Raw genomic sequence first — 20,028 nt, forward strand, 5'->3', positions numbered from 1 at the left:
CTCTTCCAAAACGGACAAAGATAAAAACCTCCTTCGAGCCGGAGTTGAACCAGCGACCTAAGGATACCTGCTAATTGCACATTGAATATCAGCCTACAGTCCTCCGCTCTACCAACTGAGCTATCGAACGGTGACAAAGATAAAATTCTCCTTCGAGCCGGAGTTGAACCAGATTTGGTTTGATATCAGTAAAATCCCTGTTTATTCCACTCTCACTAAGGGCCATACAACTCTTCCAAAACGGACAAAGATAAAATTCTCCTTCGAGCCGGAGTTGAACCAGCGACCTAAGGATACCTGCTAATTGCACATTGAATATCAGCCTACAGTCCTCCGCTCTACCAACTGAGCTATCGAAGGGTAAAGTTATTGTGTTGTTTTTTAGAAGGGAATACAAGGCTGGACCTAAAGACGAACCAAAGTTTGTTTTACAAAGAACAGATGGATTCGTTTTCAGGAAATTTCAAGAGAAGATTTGGTTGGCCATCAGTTAAAACTCTGTTTATTCCACTCTCACTAATAATGAGGGCCAAAGTTATTGTGTTGTTTTTTAGCAGGGAATACAAGGCTGGACCTAAAGACGAACCAAAGTTTGTTTTACAAAGAACAGATGGATTCGTTTTCAGGAAATTTCAAAAGAAGATTTGGTTTGATATCAGTAAAATCCCTGTTTATTCCACTCTCACTAAGGGCCATACAACTCTTCCAAAACGGACAAAGATAAAAACCTCCTTCGAGCCGGAGTTGAACCAGCGACCTAAGGATACCTGCTAATTGCACATTGAATATCAGCCTACAGTCCTCCGCTCTACCAACTGAGCTATCGAAGGGTAATCTTATTGAGTTGTTTTTTAGCATGTATAACAAAGCTTGACCTGAAGACGAACCAACGTTTGTTTTACAAAGAACAGATGGATTCGTTTTCAGGAAATTTCAAGAGAAGATTTGGTTGGCCATCAGTTAAAACTCTGTTTATTCCACTCTCACTAATAATGTGGGCCATACAACTCTTTCAAAACGGACAAAGATAAAATTCTCCTTCGAGCCGGAGTTGAACCAGCGACCTAAGGATACCTGCTAATTGCACATTGAATATCAGCCTACAGTCCTCCGCTCTACCAACTGAGCTATCGAAGGGTAATCTTATCGAGTTGTTTTTTAGCCTGTATAACAAAGTTCGACCTAAAGACGAACCAAAGTTTGTTTTACAAAGAAGAGATGGATTCGTTTTCAGGAAATTTCAAGAGAAGATTTGGTTGGCCATCAGTTAAAACTCTGTTTATTCCACTCTCACTAATAATGAGGGCCATACAACTCTTCCAAAACGGACAAAGATAAAATTCTCCTTCGAGCCGGAGTTGAACCAGCGACCTAAGGATACCTGCTAATTGCACATTGAATATCAGCCTACAGTCCTCCGCTCTACCAACTGAGCTATCGAAGGGTAATCTTATTGAGTTGTTTTTTAGCATGTATAACAAAGCTTGACCTGAAGACGAACCAACGTTTGTTTTACAAAGAACAGATGGATTCGTTTTCAGGAAATTTCAAGAGAAGATTTGGTTGGCCATCAGTTAAAACTCTGTTTATTCCACTCTCACTAATAATGAAGGCCATACAACTCTTTCAAAACGGACAAAGATAAAATTCTCCTTCGAGCCGAAGTTGAACCAGCGACCTAAGGATACCTGCTAATTGCACATTGAATATCAGCCTACAGTCCTCCGCTCTACCAACTGAGCTATCGAAGGGTAATCTTATTGAGTTGTTTTTTAGCCTGTATAACAAAGTTCGACCTGAAGACGAACCAAAGTTTGTTTTACAAAGAAGAGATGGATTCGTTTTCAGGAAATTTCAAGAGAAGATTTGGTTGGCCATCAGTAAAAACTCTGTGTATTCCACTCTCACTAAGGGCCATACAACTCTTCCAAAACGGACAAAGATAAAAACCTCCTTCGAGCCGGAGTTGAACCAGCGACCTAAGGATACCTGCTAATTGCACATTGAATATCAGCCTACAGTCCTCCGCTCTACCAACTGAGCTATCGAAGGGTAAAGTTAATGTGTTGTTTTTTAGCAGGGAATACAAGGCTGGACCTAAAGACGAACCAAAGTTTGTTTTACAAAGAACAGATGGATTCGTTTTCAGGAAATTTCAAAAGAAGATTTGGTTTGATATCAGTAAAATCCCTGTTTATTCCACTCTCACTAAGGGCCATACAACTCTTCCAAAACGGACAAAGATAAAAACCTCCTTCGAGCCGGAGTTGAACCAGCGACCTAAGGATACCTGCTAATTGCACATTGAATATCAGCCTACAGTCCTCCGCTCTACCAACTGAGCTATCGAACGGTGACAAAGATAAAATTCTCCTTCGAGCCGGAGTTGAACCAGATTTGGTTTGATATCAGTAAAATCCCTGTTTATTCCACTCTCACTAAGGGCCATACAACTCTTCCAAAACGGACAAAGATAAAATTCTCCTTCGAGCCGGAGTTGAACCAGCGACCTAAGGATACCTGCTAATTGCACATTGAATATCAGCCTACAGTCCTCCGCTCTACCAACTGAGCTATCGAAGGGTAAAGTTATTGTGTTGTTTTTTAGAAGGGAATACAGGGCTGGACCTAAAGACGAACCAAAGTTTGTTTTACAAAGAACAGATGGATTCGTTTTCAGGAAATTTCAAGAGAAGATTTGGTTTGATATCAGTAAAATCCCTGTTTATTCCACTCTCACTAAGGGCCATACAACTCTTCCAAAACGGACAAAGAAAAACCTCCTTCGAGCCGGAGTTGAACCAGCGACCTAAGGATACCTGCTAATTGCACATTGAATATCAGCCTACAGTCCTCCGCTCTACCAACTGAGCTATCGAAGGGTAATCTTATTGAGTTGTTTTTTAGCCTGTATAACAAAGTTCGACCTGAAGACGAACCAAAGTTTGTTTTACAAAGAACAGATGGATTTGTTTTCAGGAAATTTCAAGAGAAGATTTGGTTGGCCATCAGTAAAAACTCTGTTTATTCCAATCTCACTAATAATGAGGGCCAAAGTTATTGTGTTGTTTTTTAGCAGGGAATACAAGGCTGGACCTAAAGACGAACCAAAGTCTGTTTTACAAAGAACAGATGGATTCGTTTTCAGGAAGTTTCAAGAGAAAATTTGGTTTGATATCAGTAAAATCCCTGTTTATTCCACTCTCACTATGGGCCATACAACTCTTCCAAAACGGACAAAGATAAAAACCTCCTTCGAGCCGGAGTTGAACCAGCGACCTAAGGATACCTGCTAATTGCACATTGAATATCAGCCTACAGTCCTCCGCTCTACCAACTGAGCTATCGAAGGGTGACAAAGAGAAAATTCTCCTTCGAGCCGGAGTTGAACCAGATTTGGTTTGATATCAGTAAAATCCCTGTTTATTCCACTCTCACTAAGGGCCATACAACTCTTCCAAAACGGACAAAGAAAAACCTCCTTCGAGCCGGAGTTGAACCAGCGACCTAAGGATACCTGCTAATTGCACATTGAATATCAGCCTACAGTCCTCCGCTCTACCAACTGAGCTATCGAAGGGTAATCTTATTGAGTTGTTTTTTAGCCTGTATAACAAAGTTCGACCTGAAGACGAACCAAAGTTTGTTTTACAAAGAACAGATGGATTCGTTTTCAGGAAATTTCAAGAGAAGATTTGGTTGGCCATCAGTTAAAACTCTGTTTATTCCAATCACACTAATAATGAGGGCCAAAGTTATTGTGTTGTTTTTTAGCAGGGAATACAAGGCTGGACCTAAAGACGAACCAAAGTTTGTTTTACAAAGAACAGATGGATTCGTTTTCAGGAAATTTCAAAAGAAGATTTGGTTTGATATCAGTAAAATCCCTGTTTATTCCACTCTCACTAAGGGCCATACAACTCTTCCAAAACGGACAAAGATAAAAACCTCCTTCGAGCCGGAGTTGAACCAGCGACCTAAGGATACCTGCTAATTGCACATTGAATATCAGCCTACAGTCCTCCGCTCTACCAACTGAGCTATCGAAGGGTAATCTTATTGAGTTGTTTTTTAGCCTGTATAACAAAGTTCGACCTGAAGACGAACCAAAGTTTGTTTTACAAAGAACAGATGGATTTGTTTTCAGGAAATTTCAAGAGAAGATTTGGTTGGCCATCAGTAAAAACTCTGTTTATTCCAATCTCACTAATAATGAGGGCCAAAATTATTGTGTTGTTTTTTAGCAGGGAATACAAGGCTGGACCTAAAGACGAACCAAAGTCTGTTTTACAAAGAACAGATGGATTCGTTTTCAGGAAGTTTCAAGAGAAGATTTGGTTTGATATCAGTAAAATCCCTGTTTATTCCACTCTCACTATGGGCCATACAACTCTTCCAAAACGGACAAAGATAAAAACCTCCTTCGAGCCGGAGTTGAACCAGCGACCTAAGGATACCTGCTAATTGCACATTGAATATCAGCCTACAGTCCTCCGCTCTACCAACTGAGCTATCGAAGGGTGACAAAGATAAAATTCTCCTTCGAGCCGGAGTTGAACCAGATTTGGTTTGATATCAGTAAAATCCCTGTTTATTCCACTCTCACTAAGGGCCATACAACTCTTCCAAAACGGACAAAGATAAAAACCTCCTTCGAGCCGGAGTTGAACCAGCGACCTAAGGATACCTGCTAATTGCACATTGAATATCAGCCTACAGTCCTCCGCTCTACCAACTGAGCTATCGAAGGGTAATCTTATTGAGTTGTTTTTTAGCCTGTATAACAAAGTTCGACCTGAAGACGAACCAAAGTTTGTTTTACAAAGAACAGATGGATTCGTTTTCAGGAAATTTCAAGAGAAGATTTGGTTGGCCATCAGTTAAAACTCTGTTTATTCCACTCTCACTAATAATGAGGGCCAAAGTTATTGTGTTGTTTTTTAGCAGGGAATACAAGGCTGGACCTAAAGACGAACCAAAGTTTGTTTTACAAAGAACAGATGGATTCGTTTTCAGGAAATTTCAAAAGAAGATTTGGTTTGATATCAGTAAAATCCCTGTTTATTCCACTCTCACTAAGGGCCATACAACTCTTCCAAAACGGACAAAGATAAAAACCTCCTTCGAGCCGGAGTTGAACCAGCGACCTAAGGATACCTGCTAATTGCACATTGAATATCAGCCTACAGTCCTCCGCTCTACCAACTGAGCTATCAAAGGGTAAAGTTATTGTGTTGTTTTTTAGCAGGGAATACAAGGCTGGACCTAAAGACGAACCAAAGTTTGTTTTACAAAGAACAGATGGATTCGTTTTCAGGAAATTTCAAGAGAAGATTTGGTTTGATATCAGTAAAATCCCTGTTTATTCCACTCTCACTAAGGGCCATAGAACTCTTCCAAAACGGACAAAGATAAAAAGCTCCTTCGAGCCGGAGTTGAACCAGCGACCTAAGGATACCTGCTAATTGCACATTGAATATCAGCCTACAGTCCTCCGCTCTACCAACTGAGCTATCGAAGGGTAATCTTATTGAGTTGTTTTTTAGCATGTATAACAAAGCTTGACCTGAAGACGAACCAACGTTTGTTTTACAAAGAACAGATGGATTCGTTTTCAGGAAATTTCAAGAGAAGATTTGGTTGGCCATCAGTTAAAACTCTGTTTATTCCACTCTCACTAATAATGTGGGCCATACAACTCTTTCAAAACGGACAAAGATAAAATTCTCCTTCGAGCCGGAGTTGAACCAGCGACCTAAGGATACCTGCTAATTGCACATTGAATATCAGCCTACAGTCCTCCGCTCTACCAACTGAGCTATCGAAGGGTAATCTTATCGAGTTGTTTTTTAGCCTGTATAACAAAGTTCGACCTAAAGACGAACCAAAGTTTGTTTTACAAAGAACAGATGGATTCGTTTTCAGGAAATTTCAAGAGAAGATTTGGTTGGCCATCAGTAAAAACTCTGTTTATTCCAATCTCACTAATAATGAGGGCCATACAACTCTTCCAAAACGGACAAAGATAAAAACTTCTTTCGAGCCGGAGTTGAACCAGCAACCTAAGGATACCTGCTAATTGCACATTGAATATCAGCCTACAGTCCTCCGCTCTACCAACTGAGCTATCAAAGGGTAAAGTTATTGTGTTGTTTTTTAGCAGGGAATACAAGGCTGGACCTAAAGACGAACCAAAGTTTGTTTTACAAAGAACAGATGGATTCGTTTTCAGGAAGTTTCAAGAGAAGATTTGGTTTGATATCAGTAAAATCCCTGTTTATTCCACTCTCACTAAGGGCCATACAACTCTTCCAAAACGGACAAAGATAAAAACCTCCTTCGAGCCGGAGTTGAACCAGCGACCTAAGGATACCTGCTAATTGCACATTGAATATCAGCCTACAGTCCTCTGCTCTACCAACTGAGCTATCGAAGGGTAATCTTATTGAGTTGTTTTTTAGCATGTATAACAAAGCTTGACCTGAAGACGAACAAACGTTTGTTTTACAAAGAACAGATGGATTCGTTTTCAGGAAATTTCAAGAGAAGATTTGGTTGGCCATCAGTTAAAACTCTGTTTATTCCAATCTCACTAATAATGAGGGCCAAAGTTATTGTGTTGTTTTTTAGCAGGGAATACAAGGCTGGACCTAAAGACGAACCAAAGTTTGTTTTACAAAGAACAGATGGATTCGTTTTCAGGAAATTTCAAAAGAAGATTTGGTTTGATATCAGTAAAATCCCTGTTTATTCCACTCTCACTAAGGGCCATACAACTCTTCCAAAACGGACAAAGATAAAAACCTCCTTCGAGCCGGAGTTGAACCAGCGACCTAAGGATACCTGCTAATTGCACATTGAATATCAGCCTACAGTCCTCCACTCTACCAACTGAGCTATCGAAGGGTGACAAAGATAAAATTCTCCTTCGAGCCGGAGTTGAACCAGATTTGGTTTGATATCAGTAAAATCCCTGTTTATTCCACTCTCACTAAGGGCCATACAACTCTTCCAAAACGGACAAAGATAAAAACCTCCTTCGAGCCGGAGTTGAACCAGCGACCTAAGGATACCTGCTAATTGCACATTGAATATCAGCCTACAGTCCTCCGCTATACCAACTGAGCTATCAAAGGGTAAAGTTATTGTGTTGTTTTTTAGCAGGGAATACAAGGCTGGACCTAAAGACGAACCAAAGTTTGTTTTACAAAGAACAGATGGATTCGTTTTCAGGAAATTTCAAGAGAAGATTTGGTTTGATATCAGTAAAATCCCTGTTTATTCCACTCTCACTAAGGGCCATACAACTCTTCCAAAACGGACAAAGATAAAAAGCTCCTTCGAGCCGGAGTTGAACCAGCGACCTAAGGATACCTGCTAATTGCACATTGAATATCAGCCTACAGTCCTCCGCTCTACCAACTGAGCTATCGAAGGGTAATGTTATTGTGTTGTTTTTTAGCAGGGAATACAAGGCTGGACCTAAAGACGAACCAAAGTTTGTTTTACAAAGAACAGATGGATTCGTTTTCAGGAAGTTTCAAGAGAAGATTTGGTTTGATATCAGTAAAATCCCTGTTTATTCCACTCTCACTAATAATGAGGGCCATACAACTCTTCCAAAACGGACAAAGATAAAAACCTCCTTCGAGCCGGAGTTGAACCAGCGACCTAAGGATACCTGCTAATTGCACATTGAATATCAGCCTACAGTCCTCTGCTCTACCAACTGAGCTATCGAAGGGTAATCTTATTGAGTTGTTTTTTAGCATGTATAACAAAGCTTGACCTGAAGACGAACAAACGTTTGTTTTACAAAGAACAGATGGATTCGTTTTCAGGAAATTTCAAGAGAAGATTTGGTTGGCCATCAGTTAAACCTCTGTTTATTCCAATCTCACTAATAATGAGGGCCAAAGTTATTGTGTTGTTTTTTAGCAGGGAATACAAGGCTGGACCTAAAGACGAACCAAAGTTTGTTTTACAAAGAACAGATGGATTCGTTTTCAGGAAATTTCAAAAGAAGATTTGGTTTGATATCAGTAAAATCCCTGTTTATTCCACTCTCACTAAGGGCCATACAACTCTTCCAAAACGGACAAAGATAAAAACCTCCTTCGAGCCGGAGTTGAACCAGCGACCTAAGGATACCTGCTAATTGCACATTGAATATCAGCCTACAGTCCTCCACTCTACCAACTGAGCTATCGAAGGGTGACAAAGATAAAATTCTCCTTCGAGCCGGAGTTGAACCAGATTTGGTTTGATATCAGTAAAATCCCTGTTTATTCCACTCTCACTAAGGGCCATACAACTCTTCCAAAACGGACAAAGATAAAAACCTCCTTCGAGCCGGAGTTGAACCAGCGACCTAAGGATACCTGCTAATTGCACATTGAATATCAGCCTACAGTCCTCCGCTATACCAACTGAGCTATCGAAGGTTAAAGTTATTGTGTTGTTTTTTAGCAGGGAATACAAGGCTGGACCTAAAGACGAACCAAAGTTTGTTTTACAAAGAACAGATGGATTCGTTTTCAGGAAATTTCAAGAGAAGATTTGGTTTGATATCAGTAAAATCCCTGTTTATTCCACTCTCACTAAGGGGCATACAACTCTTCCAAAAGGGACAAAGATAAAAACCTCCTTCGAGCCGGAGTTGAACCAGCGACCTAAGGATACCTGCTAATTGCACATTGAATATCAGCCTACAGTCCTCCGCTCTACCAACTGAGCTATCGAAGGGTGACAAAGATAAAATTCTCCTTCGAGCCGGAGTTGAACCAGATTTGGTTTGATATCAGTAAAATCCCTGTTTATTCCACTCTCACTAAGGGCCATACAACTCTTCCAAAACGGACAAAGATAAAAACCTCCTTCGAGCCGGAGTTGAACCAGCGACCTAAGGATACCTGCTAATTGCACATTGAATATCAGCCTACAGTCCTCCGCTCTACCAACTGAGCTATCGAAGGGTAATCTTATTGAGTTGTTTTTTAGCATGTATAACAAAGCTTGACCTGAAGACGAACCAAAGTTTGTTTTACAAAGAACAGATGGATTCGTTTTCAGGAAATTTCAAGAGAAGATTTGGTTTGATATCAGTAAAAACTCTGTTTATTCCACTCTCACTAAGGGCCATACAACTCTTCCAAAACGGACAAAGATAAAATTCTCCTTCGAGCCGGAGTTGAACCAGCGACATGGGGCCAGTTGTTCAAAGGTAAACTGATCGGATTTTGGTTATCGGATTGGATCAAATCTTGAAAATGAGTTGTTCAAAAGGGAAAGAAGGAATCTGAAATCCGATTAGATCAGGGAATCCAATCCTAGTTTTAATCTGGATCAAACCTTCAGTTTGTGTTGTTCAAAACTTGTCAGTGGGATTTGGATAACTTTGATCCAAAAAAACAGGATTATCCTGATCCCAACAGGGGGTAGGATTTCAAGGTGGATTTCAGGAAGAAAATGTAGTAAAACTTTAAAATTGGTCAAATAATACATTTGTATCATTTAGTGTATATACTTTTATTTATATTTTGCACTTGACTTGTGTAACCGTTGTAACAGTGATAAAGTAGACATAGGCTAACAATTAAGCTATTCAGTATAGTAAAGTAAAAATAAAATAAAAATTATCGTGTCCCCATGAAATAATCCCCCAAACAGATTTCAATAAACAAAAATAATATATTCATTTTTCGGTCATTCATCACCGTATATTAATTTCAAAGAAACAATCATCAGAGATGAGCCTGTCAAAAATAATGTCTAACAATTGCATCCCTTACTATACGTCCAGTCAGTCCCTGATTCTGACAGACCACCAGAGGTTGGGCTGGTTCTTCAACAGGCTCAGGTGCATCACAAACATCATCACAGAGAGGGACATTGCGCCTGGTAGCGATGTTGTGCAGGACGATACACGCAAGTATTATGTTGCATGCTCCCTGTGGTTCCACTCGCAAGTAGTTAAGGCATGCAAAGCGTCTCTTCAGAATTCCATTTAAATGCTCAATTGCACATCTTGTTTTGCAATGAGCAGTGTTGAAGCGTGCCTGCGCAGGTGTGGTTGCTGCAAGAAAAGGAGTCATCAGCCATGGTAGGAGTGGATAGGCACTGTCTCCTAATATTATGCCATCCGGTCGGTTGGTTTGGAGCTCTCTGTATAAAGCACTCTCTCTCAGGATGCGTGCATCATGAACAGACCCAGGCCACTTCACGACACAGTTTGTGATGATGAGGTCAGCATCGCCCACAAGTTGGATGTTGATGCTGCGCCTCCCCTTTCGGTTGATGTACTCCCAATCCCTCTCATGAGGTGCTTGGATATGCACATGAGTGCAGTCAATAACCCCAATAGTATTGGGCATATTCCCCAAAAGAAAAAACTTGTGCTTGGTCTGGGCAATCTGGACATCCTTTGGAAGTGAAACAAACTGATTGACCAGGCTGGCCAATGCAATTGACACAGCTTTCACTACATCACTCAGTTGATTTGTCCACTCCTATATTGTCACCAACAACTTGGTAGAAAGTCCCAGATGCATAGAAGCGCAGAGCAAGAAGGACCTGTTCTTCCACAGACAGACTGTGGCTCCTTCGGGTTCTCCGTTGAAGTTTTGGCCTGACAAGGTCTGCAATGTACTTAATATCAGCATTCCCAAAGCGAAAGCGAGCATACAGTTCTTCAGTGGTGTATTGCTCCAGTGGTTGTGCACGCTCAACATACACCCTTTGACGGTATCCTCTTCCACCAACACGGTGGTAGCGATGAACAATACCTGCCATGTCAGTGTCTCTCTCTAAGTCCTCTGAGAAAGGCTGAATATAAGATGGCTGTCAAATACCCACACACCAATTGGCTGACGTGCTGTGGCTTGTGTTCAATTAAATCAATCATGCCCAAGGCCTACAAATACTATTTTCACTACAACAGAAGCGGTGAAACCATGGACTCAAAAGGACCTAATTTCACTGTTGCAGAAACCCATGCACTGCTGGAGGGTGTTAAGTGCCATTATGCCTCAATAGTAGGAAGCTCTGTTGCAGGTGGAATGGTGACTAACAAAAGGAAGAAAGACATTTGGGTTGAAATCACCCAGAATGTAAATGCAATGGGGTCTGGCCAGAAGAGGACCTTGGAGCAAGTGAAATTTAGATCGAAGAATCTGAGGGCCAGAGCAACAAAAGACCTTGCTGAGGCAAAAAACACCCAAACAGGCAACAAACCCTTTAAGAAAGGTGAATACACAGATGTGGTTCTGGACATTATTGGAGGTGAGAACTCTAAAGCTCTGCATGGGATTCATGGTGTTGTAGGGGATGGTGAGCCTACAATTGTAGAGGAAAGTGAGCCAGTTCTTCCTAATGCAGAGGAAACATTCATTCTGGATCTCAGCCCTATTATTGAAGAACAACCTGGATCCTCACTGGTAGAGCCAGCAGTCACAGGAGCTCAGAAAAGAGGCTTGAAGCATCCTTTGCCGAATAATAATGATGATGCCTATGAATCACTTCTTAAACGAGAAACTGAAAGAGCAGAAGCGCAGATATTCCTGGCAGAGGAACAAATCAGACAAATCAAACTTCAGATCCGCCTCCTAAAAGCAGGGCTTGGAAATGCTGGTCTCTCCTCCTCAGATGAAGAAGAACCCTGAACATTCTTTATTTCGTTAACAATTGGATATTTAGCCATTTTATTTTTTAAAGATGTTTTCAAAATATCCACTATGTATTTGTTAATGTATATTTGTTTTTTATTTGTTGTGGTTCAGATGAGGGGTCATAAAAGTAATTATTTATTATAATTATTATTTAATATAATTTAATTAAAGTTAAATTATGAATGGAAGTGGATGTTTATGTTATTTTTGTGTTTTGGCTCAAAATGAACACTTACAGTGACCCTATGTTGGCTCTTACTTCTACCTGTTCTTTACATAGCCCACATTGTGATATGTTGTCCCATTTAGAGCACTGTAATCCGGATTTGGTAATCTTGAAAACTGTGTATCTGGATCAGAGTGATCCAGTCCAATGTTGCTTTGAAAAACCGGCATAAAAGTAAGATGGATTACCTGATCCTGGATAGGAAAAAAGGGGATTTCCAAATGCGGATAATTTTGATCCAGATTAAATGTTTTGAACAACTGGCCCCTAAGGATACCTGCTAATTGCACATTGAATATCAGCCTACAGTCCTCCGCTCTACCAACTGAGCTATCGAAGGGTAATCTTATTGAGTTGTTTTTTAGCCTGTATAACAAAGTTCGACCTGAAGACGAACCAAAGTTTGTTTTACAAAGAACAGATGGATTCGTTTTCAGGAAATTTCAAGAGAAGATTTGGTTGGCCATCAGTTAAAACTCTGTTTATTCCACTCTCACTAATAATGAGGGCCATACAACTCTTCCAAAACGGACAAAGATAAAAACCTCCTTCGAGCCGGAGTTGAACCAGCGACCTAAGGATACCTGCTAATTGCACATTGAATATCAGCCTACAGTCCTCCGCTCTACCAACTGAGCTATCGAAGGGTAAAGTTATTGTGTTGTTTTTTAGCAGGGAATACAAGGCTGGACCTAAAGACGAACCAAAGTTTGTTTTACAAAGAACAGATGGATTTGTTTTCAGGAAATTTCAAGAGAAGATTTGGTTGGCCATCAGTAAAATCCCTGTTTATTAAACTCTCACTAATAATGAGGGCCATACAACTCTTCCAAAACGGACAAAGATAAAAACCTCCTTCGAGCCGGAGTTGAACCAGCGACCTAAGGATACCTGCTAATTGCACATTGAATATCAGCCTACAGTCCTCCGCTCTACCAACTGAGCTATCAAAGGGTAATCTTATTGACTTGTTTTTTAGCATGTATAACAAAGCTTGACCTGAAGACGAACCAAAGTTTGTTTTACAAAGAACAGATGGATTCGTTTTCAGGAAATTTCAAGAGAAGATTTGGTTTGATATCAGTAAAAACTCTGTTTATTCCACTCTCACTAATAATGAGGGCCATACAACTCTTCCAAAACGGACAAAGACAATATTCTCCTTCGAGCCGGAGTTGAACCAGCGACCTAAGGATACCTGCTAATTGCACATTGAATATAAGCCTACAGTCCTCCGCTCTACCAACTGAGCTATCGAAGGGTAAAGTTATTGTGTTGTTTTTTAGCAGGGAATACAAGGCTGGACCTAAAGACGAACCAAAGTTTGTTTTACAAAGAACAGATGGATTCGTTTTCAGGAAATTTCAAGAGAAGATTTGGTTTGATATCAGTAAAATCCCTGTTTATTCCACTCTCACTAAGGGCCATACAACTCTTCCAAAACGGAGAAAGATAAAATTCTCCTTCGAGCCAGAGTTGAACCAGCGATCTAAGGATACCTGCTAATTGCACATTGAATATCAGCCTACAGTCCTCCGCTCTACCAACTGAGCTATCGAAGGGTGACAAAGATAAAATTCTCCTTCAAGCCGGAGTTGAACCAGATTTGGTTTGATATCAGTAAAATCCCTGTTTATTCCACTCTCACTAAGGGCCATACAACTCTTCCAAAACGGACAAAGATAAAAACCTCCTTCGAGCCGGAGTTGAACCAGCGACCTAAGGATACCTGCTAATTGCACATTGAATATCAGCCTACAGTCCTCCGCTCTACCAACTGAGCTATCGAAGGGTAATCTTATTGAGTTGTTTTTTAGCATGTATAACAAAGCTTGACCTGAAGACGAACTAAAGTTTGTTTTACAAAGAACAGATGGATTCGTTTTCAGGAAATTTCAAGAGAAGATTTGGTTTGATATCAGTAAAAACTCTGTTTATTCCACTCTCACTAAGGGCCATACAACTCTTCCAAAACGGACAAAGATAAAATTCTCCTTCGAGCCGGAGTCGAACCAGCGACCTAAGGATACCTGCTAATTGCACATTGAATATCAGCCTACAGTCCTCCGCTCTACCAACTGAGCTATCGAAGGGTAATCTTATTGAGTTGTTTTTTAGCCTGTATAACAAAGTTCGACCTGAAGACGAACCAAAGTTTGTTTTACAAAGAACAGATGGATTCGTTTTCAGGAAATTTCAAGAGAAGATTTGGTTTGATATCAGTAAAAACTCTGTTTATTCCACTCTCACTAATAATGAGGGCCATACAACTCTTCCAAAACGGACAAAGATAAAAACCTCCTTCGAGCCGGAGTTGAACCAGCGACCTAAGGATACCTGCTAATTGCACATTGAATATCAGCCTACAGTCCTCCGCTCTACCAACTGAGCTATCAAAGGGTAATCTTATTGACTTGTTTTTTAGCATGTATAACAAAGCTTGACCTGAAGACGAACCAAAGTTTGTTTTACAAAGAACAGATGGATTCGTTTTCAGGAAATTTCAAGAGAAGATTTGGTTTGATATCAGTAAAAACTCTGTTTATTCCACTCTCACTAATAATGAGGGCCATACAACTCTTCCAAAACGGACAAAGACAATATTCTCCTTCGAGCCGGAGTTGAACCAGCGACCTAAGGATACCTGCTAATTGCACATTGAATATCAGCCTACAGTCCTCCGCTCTACCAACTGAGCTATCGAAGGGTAAAGTTATTGTGTTGTTTTTTAGCAGGGAATACAAGGCTGGACCTAAAGACGAACCAAAGTTTGTTTTACAAAGAACAGATGGATTTGTTTTCAGGAAATTTCAAGAGAAGATTTGGTTTGATATCAGTAAAAACTCTGTTTATTCCACTCTCACTAAGGGCCATACAACTCTTCCAAAACGGACAAAGATAAAATGCTCCTTCGAGCCGGAGTTGAACCAGCGACCTAAGGATACCTGCTAATTGCACATTGAATATCAGCCTACAGTCCTCCGCTCTACCAACTGAGCTATCGAAGGGTAATCTTATTGAGTTGTTTTTTAGCATGTATAACAAAGCTTGACCTGAAGACGAACCAAAGTTTGTTTTACAAAGAACAGATGGATTCGTTTTCAGGAAATTTCAAGAGAAGATTTGGTTTGATATCAGTAAAAACTCTGTTTATTCCACTCTCACTAATAATGAGGGCCATACAACTCTTCCAAAACGGACAAAGATAATATTCTCCTTCGAGCCGGAGTTGAACCAGCGACCTAAGGATACCTGCTAATTGCACATTGAATATCAGCCTACAGTCCTCCGCTCTACCAACTGAGCTATCGAAGGGTAAAGTTATTGTGTTGTTTTTTAGCAGGGAATACAAGGCTGGACCTAAAGACGAACCAAAGTTTGTTTTACAAAGAACAGATCCATTCGTTTTCAGGAAATTTCAAGAGAAGATTTGGTTGGCCATCAGTAAAAACTCTGTTTATTCCACTCTCACTAAGGGCCATACAACTCTTCCAAAACGGACAAAGATAAAAACCTCCTTCGAGCCGGAGTTGAACCAGCGACCTAAGGATACCTGCTAATTGCACATTGAATATCAGCCTACAGTCCTCCGCTCTACCAACTGAGCTATCGAAGGGTAAAGTTCAAGTGTTGTTTTTTAGCAGGGAATACAAGGCTGGACCTAAAGACGAACCAAAGTTTGTTTTACAAAGAACAGATCGATTCGTTTTCAGGAAATTTCAAAAGAAGATTTGGTTTGATATCAGTAAAATCCCTGTTTATTCCACTCTCACTAAGGGCCATACAACTCTTCCAAAACGGACAAAGATAAAAACCTCCTTCGAGCCGGAGTTGAACCAGCGACCTAAGGATACCTGCTAATTGCACATTGAATATCAGCCTACAGTCCTCCGCTCTACCAACTGAGCTATCGAACGGTGACAAAGATAAAATTCTCCTTCGAGCCGGAGTTGAACCAGATTTGGTTTGATATCAGTAAAATCCCTGTTTATTCCACTCTCACTAAGGGCCATACAACTCTTCCAAAACGGACAAAGATAAAATTCTCCTTCGAGCCGGAGTTGAACCAGCGACCTAAGGATACCTGCTAATTGCACATTGAATATCAGCCTACAGTCCTCCGCTCTACCAACTGAGCTATCGAAGGGTAAAGTTATTGTGTTGTTTTTTAGAAGGGAATACAAGGCTGGACCTAAAGACGAACCAAAGTTTGTTTTACAAAGAAGAGATGGATTCGTTTTCAGGAAATTTCAAGAGAAGATTTGGTTGGCCATCAGTAAAAACTCTGTTTATTCCACTCTCACTAAGGGCCATACAACTCTTCCAAAACGGACAAAGATAAAATTCTCCTTCGAGCCGGAGTTGAACCAGCGACCTAAGGATACCTGCTAATTGCACATTGAATATCAGCCTACAGTCCTCCGCTCTACCAACTGAGCTATCGAAGGGTAATCTTATTGAGTTGTTTTTTAGCATGTATAACAAAGCTTGACCTGAAGACGAACCAACGTTTGTTTTACAAAGAACAGATGGATTCGTTTTCAGAAAATTTCAAGAGAAGATTTGGTTGGCCATCAGTTAAAACTCTGTTAATTCCACTTTCACTAATAATGAAGGCCATACAACTCTTTCAAAACGGACAAAGATAAAATTCTCCTTCGAGCCGGAGTTGAACCAGCGACCTAAGGATACCTGCTAATTGCACATTGAATATCAGCCTACAGTCCTCCGCTCTACCAACTGAGCTATCGAAGGGTAAAGTTATTGTGTTGTTTTTTAGCCTGTATAACAAAGTTCGACCTGAAGACGAACCAAAGTTTGTTTTACAAAGAAGAGATGGATTCGTTTTCAGGAAATTTCAAGAGAAGATTTGGTTGGCCATCAGTAAAAACTCTGTTTATTCCACTCTCACTAAGGGCCATACAACTCTTCCAAAACGGACAAAGATAAAAACCTCCTTCGAGCCGGAGTTGAACCAGCGACCTAAGGATACCTGCTAATTGCACATTGAATATCAGCCTACAGTCCTCCGCTCTACCAACTGAGCTATCGAAGGGTAAAGTTCATGTGTTGTTTTTTAGCAGGGAATACAAGGCTGGACCTAAAGACGAACCAAAGTTTGTTTTACAAAGAACAGATGGATTCGTTTTCAGGAAATTTCAAAAGAAGATTTGGTTTGATATCAGTAAAATCCCTGTTTATTCCACTCTCACTAAGGGCCATACAACTCTTCCAAAACGGACAAAGATAAAAACCTCCTTCGAGCCGGAGTTGAACCAGCGACCTAAGGATACCTGCTAATTGCACATTGAATATCAGCCTACAGTCCTCCGCTCTACCAACTGAGCTATCGAACGGTGACAAAGATAAAATTCTCCTTCGAGCCGGAGTTGAACCAGATTTGGTTTGATATCAGTAAAATCCCTGTTTATTCCACTCTCACTAAGGGCCATACAACTCTTCCAAAACGGACAAAGATAAAAACCTCCTTCGAGCCGGAGTTGAACCAGCGACCTAAGGATACCTGCTAATTGCACATTGAATATCAGCCTACAGTCCTCCGCTCTACCAACTGAGCTATCGAAGGGTAATCTTATTGAGTTGTTTTTTAGCATGTATAACAAAGCTTGACCTGAAGACGAACCAACGTTTGTTTTACAAAGAACAGATGGATTCGTTTTCAGGAAATGTCAAGAGAAGATTTGGTTGGCCATCAGTTAAAACTCTGTTTATTCCACTCTCACTAATAATGAGGGCCATACAACTCTTTCAAAACGGACAAAGATAAAATTCTCCTTCGAGCCGGAGTTGAACCAGCGACCTAAGGATACCTGCTAATTGCACATTGAATATCAGCCTACAGTCCTCCGCTCTACCAACTGAGCTATCGAAGGGTAATCTTATTGAGTTGTTTTTTAGCCTGTATAACAAAGTTCGACCTGAAGACGAACCAAAGTTTGTTTTACAAAGAAGAGATGGATTCGTTTTCAGGAAATTTCAAGAGAAGATTTGGTTGGCCATCAGTAAAAACTCTGTTTATTCCAATCTCACTAATAATGAGGGCCAAAGTTATTGTGTTGTTTTTTAGCAGGGAATACAAGGCTGGACCTAAAGACGAACCAAAGTTTGTTTTACAAAGAACAGATGGATTCGTTTTCAGGAAATTTCAAGAGAAGATTTGGTTTGATATCAGTAAAATCCCTGTTTATTCCACTCTCACTAAGGGCCATACAACTCTTCCAAAACGGACAAAGATAAAAACCTCCTTCGAGCCGGAGTTGAACCAGCGACCTAAGGATACCTGCTAATTGCACATTGAATATCAGCCTACAGTCCTCCGCTCTACCAACTGAGCTATCGAAGGGTAAAGTTATTGTGTTGTTTTTTAGCAGGGAATACAAGGCTGGACCTAAAGACGAACCAAAGTTTGTTTTACAAAGAACAGATGGATTCGTTTTCAGGAAATTTCAAAAGAAGATTTGGTTTGATATCAGTAAAATCCCTGTTTATTCCACTCTCACTAAGGGCCATACAACTCTTCCAAAACGGACAAAGATAAAAACCTCCTTCGAGCCGGAGTTGAACCAGCGACCTAAGGATACCTGCTAATTGCACATTGAATATCAGCCTACAGTCCTCCGCTCTACCAACTGAGCTATCGAACGGTGACAAAGATAAAATTCTCCTTCGAGCCGGAGTTGAACCAGATTTGGTTTGATATCAGTAAAATCCCTGTTTATTCCACTCTCACTAAGGGCCATACAACTCTTCCAAAACGGACAAAGATAAAATTCTCCTTCGAGCCGGAGTTGAACCAGCGACCTAAGGATACCTGCTAATTGCACATTGAATATCAGCCTACAGTCCTCCGCTCTACCAACTGAGCTATCGAAGGGTAAAGTTATTGTGTTGTTTTTTAGAAGGGAATACAAGGCTGGACCTAAAGACGAACCAAAGTTTGTTTTACAAAGAAGAGATGGATTCGTTTTCAGGAAATTTCAAGAGAAGATTTGGTTGGCCATCAGTAAAAACTCTGTTTATTCCACTCTCACTAAGGGCCATACAACTCTTCCAAAACGGACAAAGATAAAATTCTCCTTCGAGCCGGAGTTGAACCAGCGACCTAAGGATACCTGCTAATTGCACATTGAATATCAGCCTACAGTCCTCCGCTCTACCAACTGAGCTATCGAAGGGTAATCTTATTGAGTTGTTTTTTAGCATGTATAACAAAGCTTGACCTGAAGACGAACCAACGTTTGTTTTACAAAGAACAGATGGATTCGTTTTCAGGAAATTTCAAGAGAAGATTTGGTTGGCCATCAGTTAAAACTCTGTTAATTCCACTTTCACTAATAATGAAGGCCATACAACTCTTTCAAAACGGACAAAGATAAAATTCTCCTTCGAGCCGGAGTTGAACCAGCGACCTAAGGATACCTGCTAATTGCACATTGAATATCAGCCTACAGTCCTCCGCTCTACCAACTGAGCTATCGAAGGGTAAAGTTATTGTGTTGTTTTTTAGCCTGTATAACAAAGTTCGACCTGAAGACGAACCAAAGTTTGTTTTACAAAGAAGAGATGGATTCGTTTTCAGGAAATTTCAAGAGAAGATTTGGTTGGCCATCAGTAAAAACTCTGTTTATTCCACTCTCACTAAGGGCCATACAACTCTTCCAAAACGGACAAAGATAAAAACCTCCTTCGAGCCGGAGTTGAACCAGCGACCTAAGGATACCTGCTAATTGCACATTGAATATCAGCCTACAGTCCTCCGCTCTACCAACTGAGCTATCGAAGGGTAAAGTTCATGTGTTGTTTTTTAGCAGGGAATACAAGGCTGGACCTAAAGACGAACCAAAGTTTGTTTTACAAAGAACAGATGGATTCGTTTTCAGGAAATTTCAAAAGAAGATTTGGTTTGATATCAGTAAAATCCCTGTTTATTCCACTCTCACTAAGGGCCATACAACTCTTCCAAAACGGACAAAGATAAAAACCTCCTTCGAGCCGGAGTTGAACCAGCGACCTAAGGATACCTGCTAATTGCACATTGAATATCAGCCTACAGTCCTCCGCTCTACCAACTGAGCTATCGAAGGGTAAAGTTATTGTGTTGTTTTTTAGCAGGGA

At 40.5% G+C, this 20,028-nt stretch overlaps 44 non-coding genes across 44 annotated transcripts; all 44 read right to left on the reverse strand.

Moving 5' to 3' along the window:
- Nucleotides 1-259: 259 nt before the first annotated feature.
- trnay-gua (transfer RNA tyrosine (anticodon GUA)) lies at nucleotides 260-360 on the reverse strand. The gene is made up of 2 exons: nucleotides 324-360; nucleotides 260-295 (listed from the first exon to the last, which is right to left on the reverse strand). It is a non-coding gene; the product is annotated as a tRNA-Tyr (tRNA).
- Nucleotides 361-729: 369 nt separating this feature from the next.
- trnay-gua (transfer RNA tyrosine (anticodon GUA)) lies at nucleotides 730-830 on the reverse strand. Its single transcript has 2 exons — nucleotides 794-830; nucleotides 730-765 (listed from the first exon to the last, which is right to left on the reverse strand). It is a non-coding gene; the product is annotated as a tRNA-Tyr (tRNA).
- Nucleotides 831-1,036: 206 nt separating this feature from the next.
- Nucleotides 1,037-1,137, reverse strand: trnay-gua (transfer RNA tyrosine (anticodon GUA)). The gene is made up of 2 exons: nucleotides 1,101-1,137; nucleotides 1,037-1,072 (listed from the first exon to the last, which is right to left on the reverse strand). It is a non-coding gene; the product is annotated as a tRNA-Tyr (tRNA).
- A 206-nt stretch (nucleotides 1,138-1,343) lies between these two features.
- trnay-gua (transfer RNA tyrosine (anticodon GUA)) lies at nucleotides 1,344-1,444 on the reverse strand. Its single transcript has 2 exons — nucleotides 1,408-1,444; nucleotides 1,344-1,379 (listed from the first exon to the last, which is right to left on the reverse strand). It is a non-coding gene; the product is annotated as a tRNA-Tyr (tRNA).
- A 507-nt stretch (nucleotides 1,445-1,951) lies between these two features.
- On the reverse strand, nucleotides 1,952-2,052 carry trnay-gua (transfer RNA tyrosine (anticodon GUA)). Its single transcript has 2 exons — nucleotides 2,016-2,052; nucleotides 1,952-1,987 (listed from the first exon to the last, which is right to left on the reverse strand). It is a non-coding gene; the product is annotated as a tRNA-Tyr (tRNA).
- A 430-nt stretch (nucleotides 2,053-2,482) lies between these two features.
- On the reverse strand, nucleotides 2,483-2,583 carry trnay-gua (transfer RNA tyrosine (anticodon GUA)). Its single transcript has 2 exons — nucleotides 2,547-2,583; nucleotides 2,483-2,518 (listed from the first exon to the last, which is right to left on the reverse strand). It is a non-coding gene; the product is annotated as a tRNA-Tyr (tRNA).
- Nucleotides 2,584-2,781: 198 nt separating this feature from the next.
- Nucleotides 2,782-2,882, reverse strand: trnay-gua (transfer RNA tyrosine (anticodon GUA)). The gene is made up of 2 exons: nucleotides 2,846-2,882; nucleotides 2,782-2,817 (listed from the first exon to the last, which is right to left on the reverse strand). It is a non-coding gene; the product is annotated as a tRNA-Tyr (tRNA).
- Nucleotides 2,883-3,251: 369 nt separating this feature from the next.
- Nucleotides 3,252-3,352, reverse strand: trnay-gua (transfer RNA tyrosine (anticodon GUA)). The gene is made up of 2 exons: nucleotides 3,316-3,352; nucleotides 3,252-3,287 (listed from the first exon to the last, which is right to left on the reverse strand). It is a non-coding gene; the product is annotated as a tRNA-Tyr (tRNA).
- A 127-nt stretch (nucleotides 3,353-3,479) lies between these two features.
- Nucleotides 3,480-3,580, reverse strand: trnay-gua (transfer RNA tyrosine (anticodon GUA)). The gene is made up of 2 exons: nucleotides 3,544-3,580; nucleotides 3,480-3,515 (listed from the first exon to the last, which is right to left on the reverse strand). It is a non-coding gene; the product is annotated as a tRNA-Tyr (tRNA).
- Nucleotides 3,581-3,949: 369 nt separating this feature from the next.
- On the reverse strand, nucleotides 3,950-4,050 carry trnay-gua (transfer RNA tyrosine (anticodon GUA)). Its single transcript has 2 exons — nucleotides 4,014-4,050; nucleotides 3,950-3,985 (listed from the first exon to the last, which is right to left on the reverse strand). It is a non-coding gene; the product is annotated as a tRNA-Tyr (tRNA).
- A 369-nt stretch (nucleotides 4,051-4,419) lies between these two features.
- Nucleotides 4,420-4,520, reverse strand: trnay-gua (transfer RNA tyrosine (anticodon GUA)). The gene is made up of 2 exons: nucleotides 4,484-4,520; nucleotides 4,420-4,455 (listed from the first exon to the last, which is right to left on the reverse strand). It is a non-coding gene; the product is annotated as a tRNA-Tyr (tRNA).
- Nucleotides 4,521-4,649: 129 nt separating this feature from the next.
- On the reverse strand, nucleotides 4,650-4,750 carry trnay-gua (transfer RNA tyrosine (anticodon GUA)). The gene is made up of 2 exons: nucleotides 4,714-4,750; nucleotides 4,650-4,685 (listed from the first exon to the last, which is right to left on the reverse strand). It is a non-coding gene; the product is annotated as a tRNA-Tyr (tRNA).
- A 369-nt stretch (nucleotides 4,751-5,119) lies between these two features.
- On the reverse strand, nucleotides 5,120-5,220 carry trnay-gua (transfer RNA tyrosine (anticodon GUA)). The gene is made up of 2 exons: nucleotides 5,184-5,220; nucleotides 5,120-5,155 (listed from the first exon to the last, which is right to left on the reverse strand). It is a non-coding gene; the product is annotated as a tRNA-Tyr (tRNA).
- Nucleotides 5,221-5,420: 200 nt separating this feature from the next.
- Nucleotides 5,421-5,521, reverse strand: trnay-gua (transfer RNA tyrosine (anticodon GUA)). Its single transcript has 2 exons — nucleotides 5,485-5,521; nucleotides 5,421-5,456 (listed from the first exon to the last, which is right to left on the reverse strand). It is a non-coding gene; the product is annotated as a tRNA-Tyr (tRNA).
- Nucleotides 5,522-5,727: 206 nt separating this feature from the next.
- trnay-gua (transfer RNA tyrosine (anticodon GUA)) lies at nucleotides 5,728-5,828 on the reverse strand. Its single transcript has 2 exons — nucleotides 5,792-5,828; nucleotides 5,728-5,763 (listed from the first exon to the last, which is right to left on the reverse strand). It is a non-coding gene; the product is annotated as a tRNA-Tyr (tRNA).
- A 507-nt stretch (nucleotides 5,829-6,335) lies between these two features.
- On the reverse strand, nucleotides 6,336-6,436 carry trnay-gua (transfer RNA tyrosine (anticodon GUA)). Its single transcript has 2 exons — nucleotides 6,400-6,436; nucleotides 6,336-6,371 (listed from the first exon to the last, which is right to left on the reverse strand). It is a non-coding gene; the product is annotated as a tRNA-Tyr (tRNA).
- Nucleotides 6,437-6,805: 369 nt separating this feature from the next.
- Nucleotides 6,806-6,906, reverse strand: trnay-gua (transfer RNA tyrosine (anticodon GUA)). Its single transcript has 2 exons — nucleotides 6,870-6,906; nucleotides 6,806-6,841 (listed from the first exon to the last, which is right to left on the reverse strand). It is a non-coding gene; the product is annotated as a tRNA-Tyr (tRNA).
- A 430-nt stretch (nucleotides 6,907-7,336) lies between these two features.
- Nucleotides 7,337-7,437, reverse strand: trnay-gua (transfer RNA tyrosine (anticodon GUA)). The gene is made up of 2 exons: nucleotides 7,401-7,437; nucleotides 7,337-7,372 (listed from the first exon to the last, which is right to left on the reverse strand). It is a non-coding gene; the product is annotated as a tRNA-Tyr (tRNA).
- Nucleotides 7,438-7,643: 206 nt separating this feature from the next.
- On the reverse strand, nucleotides 7,644-7,744 carry trnay-gua (transfer RNA tyrosine (anticodon GUA)). The gene is made up of 2 exons: nucleotides 7,708-7,744; nucleotides 7,644-7,679 (listed from the first exon to the last, which is right to left on the reverse strand). It is a non-coding gene; the product is annotated as a tRNA-Tyr (tRNA).
- A 369-nt stretch (nucleotides 7,745-8,113) lies between these two features.
- Nucleotides 8,114-8,214, reverse strand: trnay-gua (transfer RNA tyrosine (anticodon GUA)). The gene is made up of 2 exons: nucleotides 8,178-8,214; nucleotides 8,114-8,149 (listed from the first exon to the last, which is right to left on the reverse strand). It is a non-coding gene; the product is annotated as a tRNA-Tyr (tRNA).
- Nucleotides 8,215-8,644: 430 nt separating this feature from the next.
- Nucleotides 8,645-8,745, reverse strand: trnay-gua (transfer RNA tyrosine (anticodon GUA)). Its single transcript has 2 exons — nucleotides 8,709-8,745; nucleotides 8,645-8,680 (listed from the first exon to the last, which is right to left on the reverse strand). It is a non-coding gene; the product is annotated as a tRNA-Tyr (tRNA).
- A 129-nt stretch (nucleotides 8,746-8,874) lies between these two features.
- On the reverse strand, nucleotides 8,875-8,975 carry trnay-gua (transfer RNA tyrosine (anticodon GUA)). Its single transcript has 2 exons — nucleotides 8,939-8,975; nucleotides 8,875-8,910 (listed from the first exon to the last, which is right to left on the reverse strand). It is a non-coding gene; the product is annotated as a tRNA-Tyr (tRNA).
- A 3,463-nt stretch (nucleotides 8,976-12,438) lies between these two features.
- trnay-gua (transfer RNA tyrosine (anticodon GUA)) lies at nucleotides 12,439-12,539 on the reverse strand. The gene is made up of 2 exons: nucleotides 12,503-12,539; nucleotides 12,439-12,474 (listed from the first exon to the last, which is right to left on the reverse strand). It is a non-coding gene; the product is annotated as a tRNA-Tyr (tRNA).
- A 206-nt stretch (nucleotides 12,540-12,745) lies between these two features.
- trnay-gua (transfer RNA tyrosine (anticodon GUA)) lies at nucleotides 12,746-12,846 on the reverse strand. Its single transcript has 2 exons — nucleotides 12,810-12,846; nucleotides 12,746-12,781 (listed from the first exon to the last, which is right to left on the reverse strand). It is a non-coding gene; the product is annotated as a tRNA-Tyr (tRNA).
- A 206-nt stretch (nucleotides 12,847-13,052) lies between these two features.
- On the reverse strand, nucleotides 13,053-13,153 carry trnay-gua (transfer RNA tyrosine (anticodon GUA)). The gene is made up of 2 exons: nucleotides 13,117-13,153; nucleotides 13,053-13,088 (listed from the first exon to the last, which is right to left on the reverse strand). It is a non-coding gene; the product is annotated as a tRNA-Tyr (tRNA).
- A 430-nt stretch (nucleotides 13,154-13,583) lies between these two features.
- Nucleotides 13,584-13,684, reverse strand: trnay-gua (transfer RNA tyrosine (anticodon GUA)). The gene is made up of 2 exons: nucleotides 13,648-13,684; nucleotides 13,584-13,619 (listed from the first exon to the last, which is right to left on the reverse strand). It is a non-coding gene; the product is annotated as a tRNA-Tyr (tRNA).
- A 200-nt stretch (nucleotides 13,685-13,884) lies between these two features.
- Nucleotides 13,885-13,985, reverse strand: trnay-gua (transfer RNA tyrosine (anticodon GUA)). Its single transcript has 2 exons — nucleotides 13,949-13,985; nucleotides 13,885-13,920 (listed from the first exon to the last, which is right to left on the reverse strand). It is a non-coding gene; the product is annotated as a tRNA-Tyr (tRNA).
- A 206-nt stretch (nucleotides 13,986-14,191) lies between these two features.
- Nucleotides 14,192-14,292, reverse strand: trnay-gua (transfer RNA tyrosine (anticodon GUA)). Its single transcript has 2 exons — nucleotides 14,256-14,292; nucleotides 14,192-14,227 (listed from the first exon to the last, which is right to left on the reverse strand). It is a non-coding gene; the product is annotated as a tRNA-Tyr (tRNA).
- Nucleotides 14,293-14,498: 206 nt separating this feature from the next.
- On the reverse strand, nucleotides 14,499-14,599 carry trnay-gua (transfer RNA tyrosine (anticodon GUA)). The gene is made up of 2 exons: nucleotides 14,563-14,599; nucleotides 14,499-14,534 (listed from the first exon to the last, which is right to left on the reverse strand). It is a non-coding gene; the product is annotated as a tRNA-Tyr (tRNA).
- Nucleotides 14,600-14,799: 200 nt separating this feature from the next.
- Nucleotides 14,800-14,900, reverse strand: trnay-gua (transfer RNA tyrosine (anticodon GUA)). The gene is made up of 2 exons: nucleotides 14,864-14,900; nucleotides 14,800-14,835 (listed from the first exon to the last, which is right to left on the reverse strand). It is a non-coding gene; the product is annotated as a tRNA-Tyr (tRNA).
- Nucleotides 14,901-15,106: 206 nt separating this feature from the next.
- trnay-gua (transfer RNA tyrosine (anticodon GUA)) lies at nucleotides 15,107-15,207 on the reverse strand. Its single transcript has 2 exons — nucleotides 15,171-15,207; nucleotides 15,107-15,142 (listed from the first exon to the last, which is right to left on the reverse strand). It is a non-coding gene; the product is annotated as a tRNA-Tyr (tRNA).
- Nucleotides 15,208-15,407: 200 nt separating this feature from the next.
- trnay-gua (transfer RNA tyrosine (anticodon GUA)) lies at nucleotides 15,408-15,508 on the reverse strand. Its single transcript has 2 exons — nucleotides 15,472-15,508; nucleotides 15,408-15,443 (listed from the first exon to the last, which is right to left on the reverse strand). It is a non-coding gene; the product is annotated as a tRNA-Tyr (tRNA).
- A 430-nt stretch (nucleotides 15,509-15,938) lies between these two features.
- Nucleotides 15,939-16,039, reverse strand: trnay-gua (transfer RNA tyrosine (anticodon GUA)). Its single transcript has 2 exons — nucleotides 16,003-16,039; nucleotides 15,939-15,974 (listed from the first exon to the last, which is right to left on the reverse strand). It is a non-coding gene; the product is annotated as a tRNA-Tyr (tRNA).
- Nucleotides 16,040-16,239: 200 nt separating this feature from the next.
- Nucleotides 16,240-16,340, reverse strand: trnay-gua (transfer RNA tyrosine (anticodon GUA)). The gene is made up of 2 exons: nucleotides 16,304-16,340; nucleotides 16,240-16,275 (listed from the first exon to the last, which is right to left on the reverse strand). It is a non-coding gene; the product is annotated as a tRNA-Tyr (tRNA).
- A 206-nt stretch (nucleotides 16,341-16,546) lies between these two features.
- On the reverse strand, nucleotides 16,547-16,647 carry trnay-gua (transfer RNA tyrosine (anticodon GUA)). The gene is made up of 2 exons: nucleotides 16,611-16,647; nucleotides 16,547-16,582 (listed from the first exon to the last, which is right to left on the reverse strand). It is a non-coding gene; the product is annotated as a tRNA-Tyr (tRNA).
- A 200-nt stretch (nucleotides 16,648-16,847) lies between these two features.
- On the reverse strand, nucleotides 16,848-16,948 carry trnay-gua (transfer RNA tyrosine (anticodon GUA)). The gene is made up of 2 exons: nucleotides 16,912-16,948; nucleotides 16,848-16,883 (listed from the first exon to the last, which is right to left on the reverse strand). It is a non-coding gene; the product is annotated as a tRNA-Tyr (tRNA).
- A 430-nt stretch (nucleotides 16,949-17,378) lies between these two features.
- Nucleotides 17,379-17,479, reverse strand: trnay-gua (transfer RNA tyrosine (anticodon GUA)). The gene is made up of 2 exons: nucleotides 17,443-17,479; nucleotides 17,379-17,414 (listed from the first exon to the last, which is right to left on the reverse strand). It is a non-coding gene; the product is annotated as a tRNA-Tyr (tRNA).
- Nucleotides 17,480-17,685: 206 nt separating this feature from the next.
- trnay-gua (transfer RNA tyrosine (anticodon GUA)) lies at nucleotides 17,686-17,786 on the reverse strand. Its single transcript has 2 exons — nucleotides 17,750-17,786; nucleotides 17,686-17,721 (listed from the first exon to the last, which is right to left on the reverse strand). It is a non-coding gene; the product is annotated as a tRNA-Tyr (tRNA).
- A 369-nt stretch (nucleotides 17,787-18,155) lies between these two features.
- On the reverse strand, nucleotides 18,156-18,256 carry trnay-gua (transfer RNA tyrosine (anticodon GUA)). Its single transcript has 2 exons — nucleotides 18,220-18,256; nucleotides 18,156-18,191 (listed from the first exon to the last, which is right to left on the reverse strand). It is a non-coding gene; the product is annotated as a tRNA-Tyr (tRNA).
- Nucleotides 18,257-18,686: 430 nt separating this feature from the next.
- On the reverse strand, nucleotides 18,687-18,787 carry trnay-gua (transfer RNA tyrosine (anticodon GUA)). The gene is made up of 2 exons: nucleotides 18,751-18,787; nucleotides 18,687-18,722 (listed from the first exon to the last, which is right to left on the reverse strand). It is a non-coding gene; the product is annotated as a tRNA-Tyr (tRNA).
- Nucleotides 18,788-18,987: 200 nt separating this feature from the next.
- Nucleotides 18,988-19,088, reverse strand: trnay-gua (transfer RNA tyrosine (anticodon GUA)). Its single transcript has 2 exons — nucleotides 19,052-19,088; nucleotides 18,988-19,023 (listed from the first exon to the last, which is right to left on the reverse strand). It is a non-coding gene; the product is annotated as a tRNA-Tyr (tRNA).
- A 206-nt stretch (nucleotides 19,089-19,294) lies between these two features.
- Nucleotides 19,295-19,395, reverse strand: trnay-gua (transfer RNA tyrosine (anticodon GUA)). The gene is made up of 2 exons: nucleotides 19,359-19,395; nucleotides 19,295-19,330 (listed from the first exon to the last, which is right to left on the reverse strand). It is a non-coding gene; the product is annotated as a tRNA-Tyr (tRNA).
- A 200-nt stretch (nucleotides 19,396-19,595) lies between these two features.
- On the reverse strand, nucleotides 19,596-19,696 carry trnay-gua (transfer RNA tyrosine (anticodon GUA)). Its single transcript has 2 exons — nucleotides 19,660-19,696; nucleotides 19,596-19,631 (listed from the first exon to the last, which is right to left on the reverse strand). It is a non-coding gene; the product is annotated as a tRNA-Tyr (tRNA).
- Nucleotides 19,697-19,896: 200 nt separating this feature from the next.
- trnay-gua (transfer RNA tyrosine (anticodon GUA)) lies at nucleotides 19,897-19,997 on the reverse strand. Its single transcript has 2 exons — nucleotides 19,961-19,997; nucleotides 19,897-19,932 (listed from the first exon to the last, which is right to left on the reverse strand). It is a non-coding gene; the product is annotated as a tRNA-Tyr (tRNA).
- Nucleotides 19,998-20,028: the final 31 nt, after the last annotated feature.

The sequence above is a fragment of the Pungitius pungitius genome, chromosome 4, assembly GCF_949316345.1.
Source record: "Pungitius pungitius chromosome 4, fPunPun2.1, whole genome shotgun sequence".
Taxonomy (NCBI): Eukaryota; Metazoa; Chordata; class Actinopteri; order Perciformes; family Gasterosteidae; genus Pungitius; species Pungitius pungitius.